This window comes from Littorina saxatilis, linkage group LG8 (assembly GCF_037325665.1).
Source record: "Littorina saxatilis isolate snail1 linkage group LG8, US_GU_Lsax_2.0, whole genome shotgun sequence".
NCBI classification, from domain to species: Eukaryota; Metazoa; Mollusca; class Gastropoda; order Littorinimorpha; family Littorinidae; genus Littorina; species Littorina saxatilis.
The window spans coordinates 57,651,358-57,671,423 of record NC_090252.1 but is presented as its reverse complement, the minus strand read 5'-3'; the positions used below and the strand labels follow the sequence as shown (position 1 = coordinate 57,671,423).

General features: G+C 41.6%; 1 protein-coding gene and 1 long non-coding RNA gene across 2 annotated transcripts in view; one reads left to right on the top strand and one right to left on the bottom strand.

Moving 5' to 3' along the window:
* Positions 1-6,086: 6,086 nt before the first annotated feature.
* On the bottom strand, positions 6,087-7,076 carry LOC138972397 (uncharacterized). Its single transcript, XR_011457596.1, has 2 exons — positions 6,720-7,076; positions 6,087-6,402 (listed from the first exon to the last, which is right to left on the bottom strand). It is a non-coding gene; the product is annotated as an uncharacterized lncRNA (long non-coding RNA).
* An 11,527-nt stretch (positions 7,077-18,603) lies between these two features.
* LOC138974393 (uncharacterized) overlaps positions 18,604-20,066 on the top strand; it is a 270,189-nt gene continuing 268,726 nt past the window's right edge. Inside the window, exon 1 of the mRNA XM_070347110.1 lies at positions 18,604-18,681. The gene's annotated coding sequence lies outside the window, so the exon portion shown is untranslated. The remainder of the gene's footprint in view (positions 18,682-20,066) is intronic.

Below are 20,066 nucleotides of genomic sequence, written 5' to 3'. Positions count from 1 at the left end.
ACTTGAAACTTGCATTCTCCCAGTAAGGTCATATATTGTACTACGTTGCAAGCCCCTGGAGCAATTTTTTGATTAGTGCTTTTGTGAACAAGAAACACTTAACAAGTGGCTCTATCCCATCTCCCCCCCCTTTCCCCTATCCCATCTCCCCCCTTTCCCTCGTCGCGATATAACCTTCGTGGTTGAAAACGACGTTAAACACCAAATAAAGAAAATAAAGAAAGAATACTAATATACCTACACAATCTGCATACATGGCGTACACACAAAAAAGCCGCAGATATTATAATCACAAAACCAAGCTCGTGCTTATGCACATCCATTTATCTAACTAGATAAACCGATTTGTAGTTTGCACAAGGAAAAGAGAAAAAGTAGCAGCACACGATTTCCAGATCAGAGAGACTTTTGGGTGTGAAGGCTTGGATCATGGACAAATCACCCCATGGATAACATGATCTTCTTTCCTTTCTCCACTCTATGTATCATGTTTTAAAATCAATATTTGTATTGTCATTCTGTTGTCAAAAATTAGAAGTTTGAATCACTGAAATCAGTTCACCTTATTTTGTAAGTTAAGGTGATACGTCCTTGGGCACTGCCAAGGGGAGGTAATTCTTAACTTTGCGGTTTTTCAGTTGGCAACTCCTCTCAAAATGTATTCAACATTGCCTGTGATCATGATCTAGGGCTAAAGATGGTGTGCAATTTACCAGGCACTGTCTAGGGGAGATAATTCACCAGTTCGCGGTTTGTCAGTTGCCAACGTCCTTCAAAATTTAATCAAAATATTATTTTCAGTGCTGGCAAATCATTCATTATTCTGGTAGACCCAACCCATTCAAATTCAGGTTCAGGCACAGTGATGTTCCCAGACACAGAAAAGAAAAGGTCAGTTAGACCTGGATTCAAAAGTGAGTTGAACCCACCTTGTAAGATCTCCCAAAAATGGAGAAAAAAATGAGGTCTTAAGAAGGAGGGAGTCTTAAATTGGGGGTAACTTTACAGAGATTATGAACAGAAAGTCAGAAAACAGATTATTAAAAGGGAGGGAGTCTTAAAAGGGGTGTTCCACTGTATGTGTACGTGATATAAGACAGTCAGAGGCCGAGGAACTGCACATCACTAAAACACTGCAATGTATCATGTGTGGAAGAGTCTTTAGAAAAAGATCAAATGAGTGTGATTCTTGTGTAATGATTCCCATATTTGACTTTTGTATGACTTTTCAAGAATGAACCATCATTTTAAAGGCACATTTCTTTTTATAAAAAATGTTTGGCTCACCGTCTCACTTTCAGACATGGCAAAGCTTTAGTTTTGTAAAAGCGACTTTTGGCTTTAGCAAACACAAGCAGTCAGCATTTTGAATGTTGGCCTGTGACAAATTCAAGGTATGTTCTTACCAAATACAAGTGAGCCTTGCTAGATTTGACTGAGATTGTGAGATGTTTTCACAAGGAGAAATGTGACTTTAATTGAACACTGGGGTGGTGTAGATTGCACAATGTCATGGTATTCTGTGATAATACTTACACGGAGTGGTAACTGTACTACTACAAGTCATGGTACAGTAGAACTCCCTTTTTAAGACCCCCCAAGACCTTGTTTTCTCAGACTTTCTGTTCATATCCTGTGTAAAATTACCCCCATTTTTTACTTGCTTCATTTTAAGAGGGGTGTCTTAGAAGGGGGGTTCCACTGTATTGGACATTTTGTCTCAGCTTCCTCTTAAAAGGCCACTGCATTGGAACCGCCCCTTTTTTAAGATCACCTGATTTGGACTTCTTCACAATCCCGTGTCATCTCAGAATTTGTTTTCGTATCTTCTGACTTGTTCTGTAAATTAACCCCCATGTTGTGACCCCCCCTTCAAATTTTCAAAAGGGGAATCCACTGTTTTTACTTCAAGGTGCTGTTTTCACATGAATGTGTGTGTGTGTGTGTGTGTGTGTGTGTGTGTGTGTGTGTGTGTGTGTGTGTGTGTGTGTGTGTGTGTGTGTGTTTGAGCAAATGCTTATGGTTACTGTTACTGTACATTGCATGGTACCTGCAATGTGAGGCCCCTCTGATGAATGGACACTCCCCATGAAACGACAATTACTGTAGTCCCTTTGATCTTGACAAACATTTACCTGTTGTAAAAGAGTTGTTCTTCAGTACTGGTGACAGAAAGGGGGAAAAGTAGTCAAAATTCAAATCTCTAGTTTTGTTTTTGAAATATAGCTTTTCATAAAGCAGAAATACTGTAGTATATGTTGTACATAAGAAAAAATCACTGGTTTACATGGTTCTTACATAATCTAACTTTTAAAGCTGGTTCTTATGTGTCTGTGTGTATGTTTGTATGATGACGATAGGACCCGAAACGGCTGCACGGACTGAGACAGGAATTGCAGAAAATGTTCTTTGCCACTCGAGTCGTGTCATAGGGTACTTTTGGAATAACAAATTTGAAAAGATTCTTCAAAAAACGGCGGAAAACATTATATACCCTGTGAGCTATCGAGGATCCTCCCCGTCTGGGCTGTCGAAACATGGTCTTGTTGAAAGACGTTTTCAAATGGTTAACGGGGAGATACACTCGAAGCACATTTAGCGAAGTTATGTTGCCAAATCATCAAAGATCAACATTTCACTACACGGATCGATGCACACAGTCGAAATAGATGTGACTATCATACGACCTAAGACTACTTACTAGCAGACTAGCAGACGACAAGATCTAAATATTTAGATCCGTTTAAGAACAGTTACTCCGCTTATTCGTCTTCAGTTAAGCTTATTTCCCCTGCCATAAGTTTCCTTGCAGATCTACAGTCGCGTAGTGAAATGAACTAGTGTCATCGGAAGATTCTTCTCAGTCAATGATCAAAGCACAGTAAGTTCTATGCTGACAAAAGTCACTTTAGGAAAACACGACCATTGACTTCATTTATGAGCCCAAAGGTAACAATATCGACAAGTATGTACGCATTTGACATTAAATGAAACATTCATAGACAGTTTCCAACTCACCAGATCTGCCAAAGAGCCGTCATTCGTGAAAAAAACGATGATTTTAATCAGACAGGTATTAGTACAGCGCACCTATGATTGCTGCTTACTTGATGCTCACAATAATGACCACAGATTTGATTTATATACAATGCACAGTACCAACCAAGAAAAAACACATATGAAAAGTCCCGGTGAGAAACTGGAACAATTAATTTTTTTTCGGGCTTTTTCGATATCTAAAAAAAAAAATGCCAAAGAAATTAGCAATTTCTTGGAAAAAAAATGAGAACCCTATCATGCTGCATATCAAGTGAAAGGGCTTGAGCTGAATAACAAGAATATTAAACTAAAATCCATTTCCGGTCAATTGCTGCTGAAATATTCAGTAAGAACGTTATTTCCAGCGGTAACGGTGATCATACCTGATGACGAAAAGCATCATAACAAAGAAAATCCCTTACATGATGCATAATTCAACCTAGATACCTATCTGACTCTATTTCTACAGTCCTAGTGACTCCTACCTCAAATATTAGTCTCCTCCTCCTCTTCATCCATGGGAAGCATCGAATTGAGGCAACTTATTTCACGGCACTGTCCACAGGCATTTGTGCAGCTAAGGCCGACCTTCCGGCAACTACAGCGTTGTGAGGAACAGTCAGTAGTGCAACCACATCTGATGATGTTCATTAACTCCTCAGGGGCTGGAGGAATGTCAGTGTGAACAGGAAGCAGCTGTCCCCGCTGAAGCTGAAACCCCCATTCTTCAGGCATGAGCTCCAGACTGGTACCCAAACAGATGATGCACTTGTCCGAGACACACCCCGACGTGAACAGGGACCAGGGCCGGACCAAGTTCGTTTGAGGGGGGGGGGGGGGGGGGTTCCAACTGAAGGCAGGGGTCCAAAGTCCACATTTTTTTTTCTCTGAGAGGTACATTGGATGGCCAGGGAGGGGGGGGGGGGGGTCCGGAACCCCAGGAACCCCCCCCCCCCCCCCCCCGATCCGGCCCTGATAAAGAGGTCGTCGATATCAAAACTGATATCGACGGAAATGTCGTCGATATCACTTTTGCACTGAGCTCAGTTTTGCCCAATTGACCAATGGAAATCCACGTAACATATGAAATAGCAATATAGCACGATATCAGTCAAGGAGTCAAAATTGTCCTTATGGTCACAAGTCAGTCATCAAGTGCACTTTGATCACAGTTTGTATTCATGGTAACATTTTGAAAGAACAACAAGTCGCTGTAAGGCGAAATTACTACAAGCTGTGGAACTCACATAATGAAACTGAACGCACTGCATTTTTTCACAATGACCGTAGTCCGCCGCTTGTGCATAACGGAGTGAAACTGACGAGCCTGTTCAGCGCGGTAGTGGTTTCGCTGTGCTGCATAGCACACTTTTCTGTACCTCTCTTCGTTTTAACTTTCTGAGCGTGTCTTTAATCCAAACATATCATATCTATATGTTTTTGGAATCAGGGACCGACAAGGAATAAGATGAAATTGTTTTAAATCGATTTCGGAAATTTAATTTTGATCATAATTTTTATATTTTTATTTTTCAGAGCTTGTTTTTAATCCAAATATAACATATTTATATGTTTTTTGAAATCAAGAAATGATGTAGAATAAGATGAACGTAAATTTGGATCGTTTTATATTACAAAAAAAAAATATTACAATTTTCAGATTTTTAATGACCAAAGTCATTAATTAATTTTTAAGCCACCAAGCTGAAATGCAATACCGAAGTTCGGCCTTCGTCGAAGATGTCAATAAATTTGATTGAAAAATGAGGGTGTGACAGTGCCGCCTCAACTTTTACAAAAAGCCGGATATGACGTCATCAAAAGTATTTATCAAAAAATGAAAAACATATCTGGGGATATCATTCCCAGGAACTCTCATGTAAAATTTCATAAAGATCGGTCCAGTAGTTTGGTCTGAATCGCTCTACACACACACACGCACGCACACACACACACACACACACACACACACACACACACACACACACACACACACACACACACACACACACACACACACACACACACACACACACACACACACGACCACGACCCTCGTCTCGATTCCCCCTCTATGTTAAAACATTTAGTCAGAACTTGACTAAATGTAAACAAGTCGTAAGGCGAAATAACAACATTTAGTCAAGCCGTCGAACTCGCAGAATGAAACTGAACGCACTTCTTTTTTCACCAAGACCGCATACTCGTAGTTTCGTCAGTCCACCGCTCGTGGCAAAGGCAGTGAAATCGACAAGCCAGAATAGTGCGGCAATGGTCTCGCTGAGCAGGATAACACGCTTTTCTGTATCTATTTTCTTTTTAGCTTACTGAGTTTGTTTTTAATCCAAACACATCATATATATATATGTTTTTGGAATCAGGGACCGACAATGAATAAGATGAAATAGTTTTTAAATCGATTTCGGAAAATTAATTTTAATCATAATTTTCATATATTTAATATATTTCAGAGCTTGTTTGTGATTCAAATTATAACATATATGTATATGTTTTTGGAATTAGAAAATGACGAAGAATAAGGTGAAATTGTTTTTGGATCGTTTAATAACAAAATAATTTTGATTACAAGTTTCCGATTTTCAATGACCAAACTCATTCATTAATTTTTAAGCCACCAAGCTGAAATGCAATATCAAAGTCCGGCCTTCGTCGAAGATTGCTTTGCCAAATTGTCAATCAATTTAATTGAAAAATGAGGGCGTGACAGTGCCGCCTCAACTTTTACAAAAAGCCGGATATGACGTCATAAAAGGTATTTATGGAAAAAAAAAAAAAAGTCCGGGGATATCATTCCCACGAACTCTTATGTCAAATTTCATAAAGATCGGTCCAGTAGTTTAGTCTGAATCGCTCTACACACACACACACACACACACACACACACACACACACACACACACACACACACACACACACTGTCAGGAATGAATTATCTACAATACCGACTGTCAGTCAGAAGGCTACTATTTCATTTATACGCATTCGTTATTCTCCTCCGATTCATTCCAACAATAAAAGAAAATACGTGGAGCTCAATATGTTTATATAGCTCACTGGTAAAGCATGTACATTATATCAACGTTCAGGATTCACACACATATACACAATACGCCCAGGGTTCTAGATGAGTAAATTAATGTGTTACCCCATCACCAGAACAGCGTAGTGTAGTTCATCTCTGTTTCTCCATCACCCAGCCGACGCGGCGACTCCTGGCGTGGTCCGTAAAGTCCGGTTAGTAGATCACGTCGCTCTGCTTCGTGCATCTTCATCTCTTCATGCGTCTGCTTGAATGGTCAAACAAGCTCTCGCGAATTCCGTCTTCTGTCTCTGGGAAGACTCCTGTGAAAGTAATTCTTGAGTCAGTATTCCATAGGCATAACACACACAGCAATTCACTCATCATTCACCCTGGGCTGTAATTACACTCTACATTCAACCACACACACACGAATTCTTAAATAACTACTGTCAATACTAATATCAATTCCCATCCATGTCCGAGTTATTTATCCACACATTAAACAACTATTCAGAATATCCAGATTAAGAACTAGTACAATGAACACTTAAGTTAACATAGCAGCGAATATTAAGAATGCTTATTCATAAACATACTAGTGTTCCTTAGCGAAAACATATCATGGAAAATAGTTTACCTGAGCACGCGAGCAAAGAATCTTCCCCGACTTGCCTCTTACATGTTCAATGGGCAAGTGAAGCTAACAGCTTAGGTGACTGGCGACAAGTCTAACAGCTCACCTTACAAAAAATGGACATTCAGGTTTTTCACCTGTTGCACGTGAGTGCGTGGAGACTCGGCTCTACAGGTAACAGTACAGGCCCCATAATCATGGTCCAACAGGCATGCGAATCAATAATAATGTTTTTCGCGATACGAGTCTACTTCTGTCAATTAATGCATACTAATAACAGCATCATTTCATCATTAATTAAGTACTCATATTACATACATGTTCATACATAAAACCCATAAATGTCATATCTGACACACACACACACACACACACACACACGCACACGCACACACTTATTCCCCCCTCTGCTTCTTTCTATCTGTAAAGGTGTAGGGCTTACCCCCCGCGGGTTAGGGGGAAGAATTTACCCGATGCTCCCAGTCGTAAGAGGCGACTAACGGATTCTGTTTCTCCTTTTACCTTTGTTAAGTGTTTCTTGTATAGAATATAGTCAATTCTTGTAAAGATTTTAGTCAAGCAGTATGTAAGAAATGTTAAGTCCTTTGTACTGGAAACTTGCATTCTCCCAGTAAGGTAATACATTGTACTACGTTGCAAGCCCCTGGAGCAATTTTTTTATTAGTGCTTTTGTGAACAAGAAACAATTAACAAGTGGCTCTATCCCATCTCCTCCCCTTTCCCCGTCGCGATATAACCTCCGTGATTGAAAATGACGTTAAACACCAAATAAAGAAGAAAGTGTAGGGCTAGTTATTTTTCGGTAACTTACCCAACAACCAAAATCACTTACCCAACAACGGGCCTGAATCCTCGATAGCTCACAGGTTGATGAGTTAGACTTTGAGGGGACTACTTTAGCGATTGAAAAGTTCTGAACGCTCCAATGTACAAAATACTCACATCTCGAGACCAAACAATACAAACATACTGCATTTAAACTGGCAACTACAGGCTTGAACACATTAATCTCCGTATAAAATCTATGAGTTTGGTTGTTTTCTAAATCCAAATCTAACGCTCAGTGCAGAGAAACTCGCTTTATAGTACAGCGCATTCTGCTTACTTGATGCTCACAATAATGACCACAGATTTGATTTATATACAATGCACAGTACCAACCAAGAAAAAACACATATGAAAAGTCCCGGTGAGAAACTGGAACAATTAATTTTTTTTCGGGCTTTTTCGATATCTAAAAAAAAAAATGCCAAAGAAATTAGCAATTTCTTGGAAAAAAAATGAGAACCCTATCATGCTGCATATCAAGTGAAAGGGCTTGAGCTGAATAACAAGAATATTAAACTAAAATCCATTTCCGGTCAATTGCTGCTGAAATATTCAGTAAGAACGTTATTTCCAGCGGTAACGGTGATCATACCTGATGACGAAAAGCATCATAACAAAGAAAATCCCTTACATGATGCATAATTCAACCTAGATACCTATCTGACTCTATTTCTACAGTCCTAGTGACTCCTACCTCAAATATTAGTCTCCTCCTCCTCTTCATCCATGGGAAGCATCGAATTGAGGCAACTTATTTCACGGCACTGTCCACAGGCATTTGTGCAGCTAAGGCCGACCTTCCGGCAACTACAGCGTTGTGAGGAACAGTCAGTAGTGCAACCACATCTGATGATGTTCATTAACTCCTCAGGGGCTGGAGGAATGTCAGTGTGAACAGGAAGCAGCTGTCCCCGCTGAAGCTGAAACCCCCATTCTTCAGGCATGAGCTCCAGACTGGTACCCAAACAGATGATGCACTTGTCCGAGACACACCCCGACGTGAACAGGGACCAGGGCCGGACCAAGTTCGTGTGAGGGGGGGGGGGGGTTCCAACTGAAGGCAGGGGTCCAAAGTCCACATTTTTTTCTCTCTGAGAGGTACATTGGATGGCCAGGGGGGGGGGGGGGGGGGGGGGGGGGGGGTTCCGGAACCCCAGGAACCCCCCCCCCCCCCCAGATCCGGCCCTGGGGACTTCATGGCTGGACATCATGTCATCCGACGGAGTCAACGTTTTTGGGCGGGACTGTCATGCGATCTGACGATAGAGCAGACTTTGATGTGTTCCCTCAAGTCAAGTGGCAGACTCACGAGAGGCAGGGGAATGGGTGAACTCCAGCGGCTTGTTTGGTTGCTCTCCATGCCGTCTTGCGCTGCAGTGAACCAGTGGATGGTATCCTTCACCCATGGTGACTCAAACACTGAACATCACAAAGATCTCACGGAGGCAAGACAGCGGAAAGATGACAAGGACACCAGCACTATAGTTACATACGTTCTACAAAGAAACCCTTTTGAGACGGAGGGACACCAACTTGTCTGCATAGCAACTGGCCTGACAACAGACACATCTGCTAACGTGGACAGTGCCAAAGTGATTGGGCATGGAATTATCCAGACAATGACAGGCCAAGCAGTGTCAGCGGTCAGTTTCAAGAAAAAGGAGGAGGCTGTGACCATGAGCACCAAACCCACTGTCAAGATTGGAGGTGAGCGAGTCAGCATAGATCCGCAGCTGCTTTTCCAGCGCCTTCTTCATGTTGCTGGTGGCGACTTGTCCAAGCTCCAAGACATTTTCCAGCATGAACTGACAGCCCTGTCCTCATCCTTGTTTGACGACAGCGGGTTCATGCGAGAATCAAGCAAACACCTCTTGGCAAAGCACTTGTGGGATGCCAGTGAAGGCTGCAAGCAGGAAATGTTGAGAACCAAAGATGTTCACTACATCCTTGATGGGGGCTCTTTAATTCATCAACTGTCTTGGCTGAGAGGCACAACCTAGACGCACTTGGCTGAGAGGTATGTTGAGTATGTGAAGAACTCATACCCTCTTGCAACAGTCGTCTGTGATGGGTATTTTGGGGGCCCTTCGACCAAAGACATGGCCCATGTTCAAAGACGCACCCTGCCTGGCCGTGATGTGCAGTTCACTCCTGACATGTTGCTCTCAGAGAAGAAGGAGGAGTTCCTCTCCAACACCACCAACAAACAGCGGTTCATTCATCTTGTTGGCAATTGCTTTGAGGAGAATGGGATTCCGGTGCAGCATGCTCAGGGGGATGCTAACTGTGTCATAGTTCAGGTCGCACTTCAGTCTGCCGTAGAATACACTACATATGTTGTTGGGGAAGACAGACCTACTCATTCTTCTTCTGTTTCATGTCAAGTCAGACATGAAGGATGTGTTCTTCTCCTCAAGCAAGGCAAGTACAACAAGACTTTGGGACATCAGATCAACGCAGAGCCGTCTTGGCCCCAATGTGTGCAAGAATATCTTATTCGCGCATGCATTTAGTGGCTGTGACACAACTTCTCGGCCTTTCAGTGTCGGAAAATGTGTCCCAGTGAAGAGACTGCAAAAAAAGAACAAACTGTTTGAAAATAGTGCCAGGGTTTTCCTGCAGACTAATTCGGATCACCAGATGATTGCAGAGACAGGAGAGAAACTGTTAGTCGACATCTACAAAGGAAATGATGGTGACACTCTTGACAAGCTTCGGCTGGTAAAGTACCACGAGAAAGTGTTCACCGGCTCTAAGCAAGTTCAGCCAAAAGTCCTGCCTCCTACTTCAGCTGCAGCCAAGTACCACTCCTACAGGGTCTTTTACCAGGTTCAGGAGTGGGCTTGTTTGGGTACCAGTCTGGAGCTCATGCCTGAAGAATGGGGGTTTCAGCTTCAGCGGGGACAGCTGCTTCCTGTTCACACTGACATTCCTCCAGCCCCTGAGGAGTTAATGAACATCACCAGATGTCGTTGCACTACTGACTGTTCCTCACAACGCTGTAGTTGCCGGAAGGTCGGCCTTAGCTCAGTGCACAACTGCCTGTGGACAGTGCCGTAGAATAAGTTGCCTCAATTCGATGCTTCCCATGGATGAAGAGGAGGAGGAGACTAATATTTGAGGTAGGAGTCACTAGGACTGTAGAAATAGAGTCAGATAGGTATCTAGGTTGAATTATGCATCATGTAAGGGATTTTCTTTGTTATGATGCTTTTTGTCATTAGGTATGATCACCGTTACCGCGGGAAATAACGTTCTTACTGAATATTTCATCAGCATTTGACCGGAAATGGATAGCTTAATATTCTTGTTATTCAGCTCAAGCCCTTTCATTTGATATGCAGCATGATAGGGTTCTCATTTTTTTCCAAGAAATTGCTAATTTCTTTGGCATTTTTTTTTTAAATATCGAAAAAGCCCGAAAAAAAAAATTGTTCCAGTTTCTCACCGGGACTTTTCATATGTGTTTTTTCTTGGTTGGTACTGTGCATTGTGATATAAATCAATTCTATGGTCATTATTGTGAGGTGAAATCATAAGTGGCCTAGACTATATCGGAAACAAGTCTTGGTCACCTGCGTTATTCCTTCCGAGGCGACGTGACGGCGCCACATTTGTTTGTTTATGGCTGTTTATCGCGAAACAACACAGTTGAAATTTGTGTGTAAAATACCACAAATGTGTGGTGAATCAGTTCGTCATCTGCGTTTCGATGGTAATTCAGTCAGATTGGAGTTACTTTGAATCGAAGGCGAGGGTAACCTGCGTTATTTGTGTGACGGCGTGAACAAATTTGATTGCAATATAAAAGTAAATTTCAATGAGTCTGGCTCAGACTTGTAGATCTGTTATGCAGTGTTTTGGTAGTGTATCTGCTTTTCTGCTATGAAGCTCATTTGGAGTGGTACGCTGATCGAAGTGGGGTACCCTATGTGGGACATCAGCCGTATGCAGATTACGCCTCAGAACACTCTCGCATTTCACAAAGACAACAATAATTTGCAACATTTCAAGAACTGCATCAGTTTTATTAGATACTATTTCAACAAAAACAGCACAAACACGACTATTATCAACAACACAGAACGGGAGGTAAGTCTTCAAAGACGCACCAAGTGTGCGTTCCCATTTTTGGACGCCATTTTTGCTAGCATTTTCACAGTAAATCTTAATATATCCATATCTATTGAATGATTTTGGTATTTTCTTTGATTGTGCCGATTCTCCTATCTCTCTGGCATGCACTGGGTGCTTTGTGACCAGTTTCTCCCCTAGACTGTATTGAAAAAATGCGTGCGTGTGAGCTGACCCCCACTTGTGACCAGTAGCAAAGAACAACTCAAAAGTAAAAGGCCACTTGCAATTTAGGGCTAGTTCAGGTGTCCTTTCATCACAGGTACCTCGTGCTGTATTATCTGTGCCGTTGTGTGATCATGATTGTATGTTTGTTTTGTGTTTCTTTTTGTATGTAAAATATGTTCTTGCCAGTGTTACCGCAGGCCCCACTAGAGTGCTTTCTTTTTTTCTTCTTTTTTTTCTTTTTTTTTGGAGGGGGGAGGGGGGGAGGGGGAGTTGATGGGATAGCACAAAAACTCTTCTGATAAAAACCACACAAATTGACATTGTGCATGAAGTCATTGTGTCTAGTCTGCGTATTTTAAAATGTTTCCTGAAGTTGACAGAGGTAATAGAATACATTCTGAAACTGAAAGTGTGCATATGTGTGCTGTAATATATGTGATGCGAGTATGTAGTGTGAGTGTGTGCGTTAAGATTTATTCCTATGCATTACAATTTACTTGTACATGTATTGCATGAGAATTCCAAAGTTAAAAAAATCTCATCCTCATGTGTGTGTGTGTGTATGTGTGTGTGTGTGTGTTCAACATATAGTTTCACATACGTGAGCCTTGAAGGCTTTGCCTCTTGTTTTGTTTGTGTTTGCTTAAGGTGTTACGAGTGTGTTCGGGTTGCGGTTCTTGCTAATGTTTATACTCACTGAGTTACTTCCCTTGGATCTGGATCTGGATCTGGATAACCCGCCTGGGTTGGTGGTGTTACGAGTGTGTTCACGTTGCGGTTCTTGCTAATGTTTTCACTCACTGAGTTACTTGCCTTGATTGAGAGGGCGTATACGCACGGTCCAGTGTGCATTCGACAGGGGGTGCCCAATATGCACGGCTAGAACTAAGATACTTCTTGATTTCAGTAAATAGTTTCATTACATGTCAACTAGTTTGTTTTTAAATGATTTTTTAGAGATCGCCAAATGGTATTGTGTGAATAACATCATTCGGTCGATTGTACGCACGGCGCCGTGCTTCTAGTAGCTCTCAGTCCATTCCTTCTTTCCGGTATGGAAGCAGACGTGTTTCTGGCGAAAGAATCGGCGTTTTCAACTCGCCATATCTTCATATTCATTCGGACCGGAACAACGAAATATATCTTTCTTGTAAAAAATATCCCGAGCCTTGCGACTCTGGTAGTCATTTTGTTACGCGAAGCGGCCTTTGGTAGGTACGACAGTTTTAGTCACCCAAGTAAATATATCTACAACGCACGTGGACGAGTTTTTCAATGGCGTATTTGAAGTCTGTGAATGTTGTGATTACAAATCATTTCGGGGCACCCCTCAGTCTATACGTACAGACAAACAAATTGCATGGAACGAAAGTTGAGAGGCTGGACTGTAAGTTGTTGTTTTGACTTCTACACATCTCGCAGGTCTTTTATGCAAAACAGACTCAAAATTGCATTTTTCACGCAAGTGTAGATGACGAGACTATCGAAGGAATGGAATACACTTGCCTACAGATATAATAGACAGATACTGTCTATTTATATCTATGACTTACCTTAGCCCATATGTTAGAAGAAAGAACATACTTTGCTCTTTTGAATGATGTATGATTTGGCACTGTACACGGGATTTTAGACCTGCCCCCGAAGTGATTTTTCCATAAACCCGTCAAAAAGCTCACTCTGTTTTGGCCGTAAAAAGCGCCCAAATGCAGTAAATTTCTAACCTGTTTCGTGTGTGAAGGAGTACATCTCAGCGATGCCATTGCCTTGCAACCTCAAAGAAATATATTTTAATAACCCGCTAAATGAACGTTTTTTAGTGTGAAATAAAAGCCGGAGATTTGCTTCGTTTCTTTGCTGCGACACAAAACCAAAACCAACTATAGATCTGCGGTGACATTATGAGTTCGTTTTCGACATTGCAGTGAAGTTGCGTGGATCTTCGACGATTCCCGTTCGGTTTAATGTGGATGGAGCTTTGATTGAATGTAACTGCTTTGAAAAGTTATAACATGAGTCCTTGGGATCGATGTTTTTCGGTAAACTTCTTCGTATCCTTGACTTTACTTTTGACTTGAACAGATCCAGATCGGCTGGGGCTGTTGATCGCCTACACATATCTATATGAAGTTGACTCGACACGGCGAACCGCCGAATCCGTGCCCTCTCGTCGGTCCTACCCCCAAATCCCTTACCAGCCTCAGACCCCACCTCACCATTCTAACCTCACTGGCGCACTATGTGTGATTATCCCTTCCTCATGTGTGTGTGTGTGTGTGTTGTTTGTTGTGTGAGTGCGTGCAGGCGGGCGGGCGTGTGTGTGCCCGTGTGTCTTTGTGTCTGTGCATGTCGTCTTGAGTGCGAGAAAGCGAAGTTTTGAGAAATAGTGACAGATAAATCACGGACCTACATTCTAATGGATGGCTGGCTTTGGATCTTGGTCACTTTAGCGGGAATATCGGTCAACTTCGAAACCTGAGGACCAGCCACTTCGGGTTCCCATTTCAGAGTAATGAGATTGCTGGGGCCGTAGAATTTTTCATCCAGTTTTGTCCTTTTTTCCCAAAATTGATATTATTCGGAAGAAACAAGCACACGTGTGGTGGGGGTATTTCCCGGCGAGTTTTCAGTGTTGTTGTTGTTGTTGTTGCGAAGCGAAGCGGCTTCCCAGTGCGGAAGGCAGGCAGTTTGTGCATCAAACAGTGTTGGATGAGTGAGTGATGAGGGTGAATGAGTTAGTTAAACTGTGACTGAATATCTATTGATTGATTGATATTAAAGTGAACATTACGGGGGGGGGGGGGGGGGGTAGAAATGCACCATTGTGCACTCGCCTTGATGTAAGGAACACTACTGCAGTCTCAAACAGCTTCAAAGTGGGTTAGACATGCTCTTGATAAAGACTGAGGCAAAATGTGCCAAATCACACATTGTCTTGTAAGAAGGAAAAATCTTCATTGGTATTGGATCGGGGGGGGGGGGGGGGGGGGGGGCAGGGGTTGGCAGGGGGTATCGGTGCACTAAAGGCACCAAGTGTTTGGGTGTTTGTGTTTGTATTGCAATTCAGAGAAAACTACTATACAGATTTTTATGAAACTCTGCACACTTCTCCCTACCACCTGACCTACTGGGCTCCCAAATGAATGTTTTCATCAATTTTTGTCAGTCAAGATATGGGGATGGGGGTGGTGCGGGGATAATTGTGGAGTAAGCAATAAGGAAACACGTTATGGTTTTCTTAGGTATTGCAACGGTATATAGTGAAGTTAGCTGTGTTCAAATTTGTTTATGATCTGTGGAGCCAATTTTGTGTTACAGCGTTTTTGAGTGATAATTGTTGTGTACGCTCTCGCCAATCCTGGATAATTTTCGGCATGCACATTGATAATTACCGTATTATAATAAAGTAATACTCTCCATTCTTTTAACTACACAAAGTAATGTTTTATTGATCTTTTCTAAAGATAAAAATGTCAGTTACGATGACGTTACGAATTACAGTGTTTTCTGTAAGGTCATATGTGTCCACCCGGTACCCCCCAAAACTGACAAAACTCTTATAAAAAAAATGAATAAGAAAACAACGTTTTTTGTCTGTCTGCAGTTGTGGACATATAGCTTAGAGAAACATGTGCTCAAAATGTGTAATGGATTTCACGTGCGATTTTTTTTCTTGGGTTGAGGAGAGGGGGTGGGGTGGGTGGGGTGAGGGGGGGGGGGGGGTGGTGTATGCCCCTTGATCAGTCGGGCGCTCTGCGACCTCGATTTACACTCTTGAATTCTAAAAACACCCCCCTTACAAACTGATGTACCCTGGTTTATCTATGTATATATATATATATATATATACGACTTGTGTCTGTCTGTGTGTGTGTCTGTTCTTTGTGTTCGATGCGCGGCCAAAGTTCTCGATGGATCTGTTTCAAATTTGGTGGCCATATTCACGTTCACCCGGGACACAATCTGGTCGATGAGATATTTCAATACGTGCTCTCAGCGCGCAGCAAAAACCGATTTTTTTTCTTTTTCGGGATCAACTACCAGTAACTTTTCCTTATCTTCTCCATGTTTTCAGCGTTTACCTCCCTTCCTTCGTATGATGCACTACGGTATGAGGGGCATCTTCGGATATTCCCGTTCTGTTACTATTTTTAGAAGGTCACCGCAGTGTCCAGAACGCTTTCCTTTGACCCGTAAGTTGTCCTCACTGTAAAAGTGCAAAGGTCGAATCAATTTATAGCCACGCGAAAAATACACTGTCTACTATCTCTATATATTTATACACATAGATATATATATATATACGGCTTCTCTGTGTGTGTGTGCGTGTGTGTGTTTGTGTGTGTCTGTAGAAAACACCTGTGGATTGTAGAGTTCTGTTTGTGATGTGGTATGGCTGCTTTTCTGAGTCTGTACGTTCTGGCCTTCCTCTGAGAAGCCATCACAGAATGAAAAGGGCTTAGAGATAAGCTCTAAATTTCTCAATCCTGTTTGAGTGGACTTCGCCTCCAAAGGTGATTGTGGTCTTTCGGCACTCGGTTACATTGGGCGGCGTCGACAAGTATGGGACTCGACATGATAATGATCAGGAATGGCATTATGGCCACTGAATCATTTTCGTGCTGTTCCCATTCCACGAATCTGGGAGGGACCTAAGCTTGGCGTTCCCATTCCACGAATCTGGGAGGGACCTAAGCTTGGCGGGTCCATGGTTCGGACCCGGCGAAGGCGCCACTCAAGCCGGGTATTCGGCTCTTCTTGCTACCCGGCGAAGCGGGTATTCATCTAGTATATATATATATGTGTGTGTGTGTGTGTGTGTGTGTGTGTGTGTGTGTGGTGTGCGATTCATAGAAATTTACTGGACAGATCTTCATTTTTTTTAAATAAGTTTTTACTACTAAAGGAGTGATAATTTTATGTGTACGCGCTCGAGAAACCTCTATCATTTTCTGAAAATGCACGTTGATAAGTACCGTTTTATGATAAAGTTATACTCTCCATTCATTTATATACACAAACTAATGTTTCATTTATTATTTGTAGAGCTAAATATGTCAGTTGGGATCATGTTAAGAATCGCAGTGTTTTTCGCAAAATCGTACTTGACAACCCCCGGTAAAAAAATTCTAAAAAAAAAATTAATACGTCGACCACCTTTTTTCTTTGCACAGATGTGTCCATATTACTTAGAGGAACCTGTGCACAAAATGTGTAATGTTTCTGACGAGCGAATTTTTTTTAAATACGTGTTTACTACTAAAGGAGTGATAATTTTATGTGTACGCCCTCGAGAAACCTCGATCATTTTCTAAAAATGCACGTTGATAAGTACCGTTTTATGATAAAGTTATACTCTCCATTCATTTATATACACAAACTAATGTTTCATTTATTATTTGTAGAGCTAAATATGTCAGTTGGGATCATGTTAAGAATCGCAGTGTTTTTCGCAAAATCGTACTTGACAACCCCCAGTAAAAAAATTCTAAAAAAAAGTTAATACGTCAACCTCTTTTTTTCTTTGAACAGATGTGTCCATATTGCTAAGAGGAACCTGTGCACAAAATGTGTAATGTTTCTTTCACGCGATTTGAACACACAAGTAACCCCTTAAGAATCGCAGTGTTTTTCGCAAAATCGTACTTGACAACCCCCGGTAAAAAAATTCTAAAAAAAAAATTAATACGTCGACCCCCTTTTTTCTTTGCACAGATGTGTCCATATTGCTTAGAGGAACCTGTGCACAAAATGTGTAATGTTTCTCACACGCGAATTTTTTTTAAATACGTTTTTACTACTAAAGGAGTGATAATTTTATGTGTACGCCCTCGATAAACCTCGATCATTTTCTGAAAATGCACGTTGATAAGTACCGTTTTATGATAAAGTTATACTCTCCATTCATTTATATACACAAACTAATGTCTCATTTATTATTTGTAGAGCTAAATATGTCAGTTGGGATCATGTTAAAAATCGCAGTGTTTTTCGCAAAATCGTACTTGACAACCCCCAGTAAAAAAATTCTAAAAAAAAAGTTAATACGTCGACCCCCTTTTTTCTTTGCACAGATGTGTCCATATTGCTTAGAGGAACCTGTGCACAAAATGTGTAATGTTTCTGACGAGCGATTTGAACACACAAGTAACCCCTTAACGCCCAGCCGACCACGAAGTGCCATATCATGGCGGTGCTGCTTTGACATATAACGTGCGCCACACACAAGACAGAAGTCGCAGCACAGGCTTCATGTCTCACCCAGTCACATTATTCTGACACCGGACCAACCAGTCCTAGCACTAATCCAATAATGCCAGACGCCAGGCGGAGCAGCCACTAGATTGCCAATTTTAAAGTCTTAGGTATGACCCGGCCGGGGTTCGAACCCACGACCTCCCGATTACGGGGCGGACGCCTTACCACTAGGCCAACCGTGCCGGTTATCTTTCTTTAAAAATGTATTGCTGTGTTTGTGAGAATAGTGATCTTGCTGGTATGTTTCATCATGATTGTATTGATGTGTTTGTGAGAAGGTTGTTCTTGGTAAAATGTGTATGCATGAATGCATGTATGTGTCTGAGAGAAGGGTGCTTTTCCTGTTATGTTTTTTCATGACAGTTTTGCTGTGTCGGTGAGAAATACGCTCTTGATGGTATATGTTTCATCATGACAGTATTGCTGTGTTTGTGAGAAGGATGCTCTTGCTGGTATGTTTCATTATGGTGTGATTGTTGTGTGTGTCTGTGTGCAGATGACCCAAACTGTCGCTGCGCGATTTGTGACATTTCGTGGAAGTATGTTGACCAAGATGGTAAGTTTATTTTTGCAGAGAGAACGATTTATATGCAGCATGCATTCTCTCTGTCTCATGTCTTAGTAACTCTCATTCATAACTGTACTATGTTTGCCTCAAGAAAGATAGTTAGCCCCGTTAGCATCTTCTGTTGCGCTTCGTACCGCTTGTCCGGTTAAGGCTGGAGTATACACCTGAGGCCATATTTCAAAGTGGTTAGACAGTTTTAAAGGTTTGTTTTTATGTTAGTTCAGTGTTTTGTTTATCAGGAAAAAACAAAATGAATAGAGCTTGTCACGCAACATTTTGAGATAACGACTGAAGTTTGAGCATAGGTATGAGATTTTTTCACGCACACCCTATTGAAGAATTTGTGATATTGTATTGTGAATATGTTAACAAAAAAACAATCGGAGGATCACAAACTGAAGAAGAGAAATAGGGAAGCAAAATAGAACATCAAACATAGTGATTTACAGGTGAATTTGAAAAAAAAACCCTTATGTATCCATTTTTGAAGCCCAATTTGAAGCATGGAACACAGTCAACCATAAATTAAAAGTGTTAAAGTAGTTACAGTGTTCAGAAATAGTGTTAAATAACAAGTTGAGTTATCCCTCTTCATCACAGTTAAAAGAAACGCACCTCTTGTCGCGCGAAATCTTGAACTGTGATGCTTTTACTACCCCTACCCCCTACCCATTCTTTAGAAAAGAGTGCATATTATCTTCCAAATAGAAAGGCAAGGTAATCAGATGATCAAAAACTTACGAACAGAATTAGGGAAGCAAAAAAGAACACCCAGCAGAGGGATTTAACTGGTAAATTAAGCATGGGGCGGGGATATAGCTCAGTTGGTAGCGCGCTGGATTTGTATTCAGTTGGCCGCTGTCAGCGTGAGTTCGATCCCAGGTTCGGCGGAAATTTATTTCAGAGTCAACTTTGTGTGCAGACTCTCTTCGGTGTCCGAACTCCCCCCCCCCCCCCCCCCCCCCCCCCCCCCCCCGTGTACACTACATTGGGTGGGCACGTTAAAGATCCCACGATTGACAAAAGGGTCTTTCCTGGCAAAATTGCTTAGGCACAGTTAATAATTGTCTACCTATACCCGTGTGACTTGGAATAATAGGCCGTGAAAGGTAAATATGCGCCGAAATGGCTGCAATTACTGGCCGTATAAAATTTCATCTCACACGGCATCACTGCAGAGCGCCTAGAACTGTACCCACGGAATATGCGCGATATAAGCGTCATTGATTGATTGATTGATTGATTGAATTCAGAAAAAAACACGTTTTTACTCATTTTATTAGCTGAATTTAAAGCTTGGAAGACATATTTAAGTGTTTTTAAGTGCTAATGTGGTTACAGTGTTCAGAAATAGTGTTAGATACCAAGTTGAG